Below are 5,177 nucleotides of genomic sequence, written 5' to 3'. Positions count from 1 at the left end.
CAGCCTGGATATTGCGATATCTACAGAGCATGTAGCAAGCTTAATGGGAAACATGTAGATTTCCTATGAGATTTTTAGGTTCTTGAGCAAAACGATACCATGTGAACCACACATCATTAAAACCACATGTGCCCATGTGTGCACACACATCCACACGCACCAATGCTGGTCTGCTAGTGATAGATACATATAACCATGGAGGGATGTGACATGGCCACTGCACATGATGAACTAAGAATTGTCAGACCCACCAAGTCACACATTCTAGGGGAAAGTGCCTGAAGATACAAGTGGACATCAAGCTGGAAAAGGTCCTGGCGCATACAAGTGGCCCAGACACCAGATCTCTCTCTTACATCCAATGTCCCTCTCTCAGCTTGAAGATGAGGTAACTTCTCATACGTGATGCACAAATGGAGTCATCTCAGTAGAATGGTGCGAACTAAATATGTGTTTTTCTCCTTGAGCCTCATTTCGGGGAAGCCCTGAAAAATAGGTGGTGGCTCTGTATAGATCATTGAACTAAAGTTAGAAAGTGTAGAGACTCCAGGCTAAGAGCTTGGGAGAAGCAAAGTTGGAAGGTTGTCAGGAGATCTAGAAAGCATGGAGATGGACAATTAGGAAGAGGCATAAAATGGTCTCAGTATGTTAATTGTATTTTATACCCAGCTAGGGCCCCACTTAGGTACTGAGTGCTCCACTGGACAGAATGACACAGCTGAATGATGGCAGCCACTGTCACGGGTCACTCTCTTGCTTCATAATTCATCCATGAATAGACTTGCCATGAGGATAGAAACTGAGCCCCGATGACAGACCTGGCTCCCTCTCTCCAAGGCTGAGGCTTGCCAGGTTAGGTTTCTATTGCTTAACATCCAACCTAATGGTAGAGGAGATCAAATCAGAGCCCTTGTGTGGTACTCTCCATGAAATAGCTCCACTGAGCCATTTTCCAGCCTTGATGTGAGCAACTCATCTTAACTAAACCTAACATGCATTCAGGACACTAGTTTGCCTTTGCCTGCCAGCCGTGCCTCAGCCCACACCATTATTCCCAAGGCTCAAGCTTCAGGTGGGTCATCTTGGTAACATCTCAGCACAAGGACCTGACAAAAGAGTCACAGCCACAGACACATGGCATCAAACTCAGTGGCCTTGCCACATGTTAGACCGGTCTGAAGCATCTCAGCTTGATCAACCAGGAGAATGGCCATTACAAAATAGGATGAAAACATTCACTTTTGAGATGAGACTTTCTAGGATGACCCTTTCAGTTCCATGTCCCCCAAAAACACAAACACGAGGAGCCAAGAACCAAACCCTTTAATTAGTATTTGTGCCCAGTAAACCCATTTCCACAATTTAGACAATTCAATTCCAATTCACTGACCTCCTGCAGCATAGTGGATCCGGCACTTGTTTCAAATCCATTTCCATGCATTCATCCTCCAGCATGATGATCATTCTTGTTCCAGTAGAGGCCTCTTCAGAGCCTATAGGCAAAAAGAGCTGTACCCAGTAGCAAGGGGGTCTGGGCACTTCTGAAAGTTCCGGCCAAAGTTTAGAGATGCCTTCCTTTCCAGTCTCAGTGTCAAGTGCCATTCCTACTCTGGTTAGAAGATTTTCTGGGCTCAGAATTCATCTTTCTCTCTTTCTTTCTTTTTCTGAAATTCTGCTGCTCTTGGAAATAGATCCCTGGCCTGGCTTCAGAAAAACCAGCCCTCTAAATATAAGACATGTAAAGCTAAACAACACCCAAAAGATTGCCTTTCCTGTTTTGCTTTGCCTTTGCTCATGAACACCTCAAGTTTCTCCTTTTCGCTCTTCAAAGCATCTCTTTTATCTCTTCAGTGATATCCAAGCCTAGCTACCCAATTCCAACATCTGTATAATTACTATTTTCCCTGGATCACTAAGATGTCAGAAACAGAGCACAAGTGGAGACAAAACCTTCTGTTTCTATCACAGACCTGTTCTGGTGAGAGGAACTTGGACTCATCAGGAAGGATCTGGCTTCCACATAAATGGTCTGGCTAAGTTAAACACATAAGTTAGTTCTCCCTTATCCACGAACTCTGTATCTGTGGATTCAACCAATCACAGAGAGAATGACTTAAAGAACATTTTCTTGTCATAATTTCCTACAGAGTGCCATTCAATTCTTTACACTGGATTAGGCATCATGTAATTTTAGAGATGATGTGAAGTACATAGGGAAGATTTTGTGCAAATATAATGCCCTTTTTATAGAATAGACTTGAGAATCTGCTGGTTCTGGTAGGCTTGGGGGAATCCTGGAACCTTCCAGGTATAATGGCAAGAGATCTCACCATTATACTCTGTGTCTCTCTAGAGAAAAATGACACATTTTAGTCACAGACAAATTTAAATTCAGTGTAAGGGAAGACAAGCCTCTAAATTCTAAACTAACCTTGTCCCCCAAAGGATTTATACAAGTTGCATAACTGAACAGAACCCTTCACATTGTTTAGTCTGAAATTCCTGTAATGTGTTTACTAATTTAGGAAAGCATCCGTTCTATATTTACTTCAAAACCTTTGCTGCTTAGAGGGGCTGAAATCTTGTCATAATCAGAAGTTTTCAACTTCAAAACTCTGAAGACATGACTCCTCCAAAGTAAAACTAGCATACCCTTAAACAAATTGACATCTACAAATAAAACCTAAAACTTATGACTCAGGTCACGCTAATGTAATTCCTCCAAGTCAATTTTCTATAGCAACCACACACATCCAAATGCACATTTTTTTAAAAAAGCCTCAGAGGAAAAATATTTAATAGTCTTCTTATAGTATTAATATTTTATAAGTGTAGTATGGATTGGTTTTTTTGCCTATGAGTTATTGAAAGAAATGCTTTTGAAGTTTCTGTTTCCAAGGTCTTACTATTTTGATAGTGTAAGTTTTTCTTTTACTCTGGTCAGAAAAGAGAATGGGAGAGTTGTTTCTGAAATTTTTAAATTTAAATGTGTGACTCGAAATGTTTAATTAAAAAGTATCTTGTAGCCTGGCTCTGGTGTCTTACACCTGTGATTCTTGCTGCTCAGAAGGTTGAGATCTGAGGATTGAGGTTCAAAGCCAGACAGGCCAGGAATGTCAGTGAGACACTTATCTCCAATTAACCACTAAAAGAAGCGAGAAGTGTGGCGCTGTGGCTCAAGTGGTAGAGTGCTAGCCTTGAGGTAAGAAGTTCAGGAATAGTGCCCAGGCCTTGAAGTCAAGCCCAGGACAGACACAAACAAAACAAAGCAAAACAAAAGTGTCTTGTATGGTATTAAATGTGAACTATACTACTCATTCATAAAAGACATCAGTGATGTCTCTGACGTAATTAGTAGATGATTTTTTTTCTTTTCCACATAAGGATTTAATACATTGCTTGTTTGATCTGTCATGAATATCCCAACACTTTATTAATCCCAACTATTATTCCAGGCTCATTTTCAGCAGTTGTGTTAGATTTTTTCTTTCTATCGCTTTGTAAAATGTTGGTACCATTCATCTAAAAAAAACGAGGATGGGTGAGAATGCTGAAAGGGAAGACGTCAATCAAGATATAGTGTATTCATAAACTGCTTCATGAAATGGCAACATCTTTGTACAACATTTAAAGATTTTTTTAAAGGGAGAGAGAAAAATAATGAAAATAAAAATTTTAAAAAGCTTTTTAAAAAACTTTTCCCTCCTCAATGTTTTTTGTCCTAAAGGTGGTGTCTGATAATTATTACTAATGCTTATTTGTACTTTTGTTTTAGGAGCTTCCCTCCCTGCCCCCTCCCCTTGGTTGTCAGTGCCAAGGTTTGAACTCAGGGTCTCATGCTTTTACTTGGAACAAATGCTGGATGCTGGTTGGTGTTCTACCCATTTGAGCAGCCTCACTCTACTTTGATATTTTGCTGCTTAACTGGAGTCTTTCAGATTTGTCTGCTTGGGCTGGCTTTGCATCTCAATCCTTAGATCTCAGCCTCCTGAGTAGCTGGGATGACACGAGTGAGCCACCAGATAAGAATTGGCTTGGGAAGACAACTTGAGAGTCTTTGGCCCCTGAGAAAGGTGCTTGATCTGAGCACACCAGCCTTTATCAACTTAGAAGACCTACCTATTTCATGGTCTGACACAGAGTCCTGGATTTTTAAAAATTTGATTTTATGCCGTTTCATGGCTGACTTCTGTCTCATTCTCCAGGCTGTGCTTCCTTGCTCTCCCTTTCTTTCTTATTTATCCCTTAATGTTTCAAAAAGTCCTCTCTCACTTTCACCTGGATGTATTCTCCTAGCAAGGAAGAAGCTATCCTTTGAGTAGACCATCGTCCATCCCCATTTTCCTCTCAGATTTTGTTCATATGCACTGACATGGTAAATGTTTTTTTTTTCCCATGACATCATGAATTTTACATGATTTTTTTAAAGGAACAGATGTTTTGATTTTAGATTCACTTTTTTTTTAAACAACCTGATTTACATTTATCCTGGAAAAAGTAAGTAAATATGGGCCTTATTCACACACTGTACTAAGCCCATCCACTTCAATGCAATGATGGCTTCAACTTCCAAGCCTGTCTTAGTTCTGTATCCATCCCTCTGCTAGAGACATACTGCACATACTGCACATTCCTGTTCCCATTCTGTGGCTCTTGAGTTCTTATTTAATGGAAGTATCTTTTTCCTGTCTGCATTTATTTATTTTTTTATTTTTGTGGGGCATGGGACTTGAACTTGGCCTAGGTGCTGTCCTTGAGCTCTTTAGCTCAAGGCTAGTGCCCTATCCCTGGGCCTGGGTGCTGTCCCTGAGCTCTTCAGCTCAAGGTTACCACCCTACCCTTGAGCCAAGCCCCACTTCTTTTTTTCTAGAGGTTAATTGGAGATAAGAGCCTCAGTTCCTTTTGTGCCTGGGCTGGTTTTGAACCTTGATGCTCAGATCTCAGCCGCCTGAGTAGCCACCAGCGCCCAGCTTCTGTCTGCATTTATAAAAGACAATTCATAGCTTAGTGATGGCTGCTGAAAACTCTGTTAAGTTGTACCTGGACTGCCTTGAGTCTTTAGTAGCCTACCATTTGGTCTCCTCAAGTTGATCTGTTGGAAGCTCAGTACCCAATGTGGCGCCTAAGAGGGTGATCATGAATGGATTAGAGTGAGTTAGTTAGCAGGAGAGTCATCT

Source organism: Megascapheus bottae, chromosome 17 (assembly GCF_031878675.1).
Source record: "Megascapheus bottae isolate mThoBot1 chromosome 17, mThoBot2.hap1, whole genome shotgun sequence".
Taxonomy (NCBI): Eukaryota; Metazoa; Chordata; class Mammalia; order Rodentia; family Geomyidae; genus Megascapheus; species Megascapheus bottae.
This window is presented reverse-complemented; position numbering follows the sequence as displayed.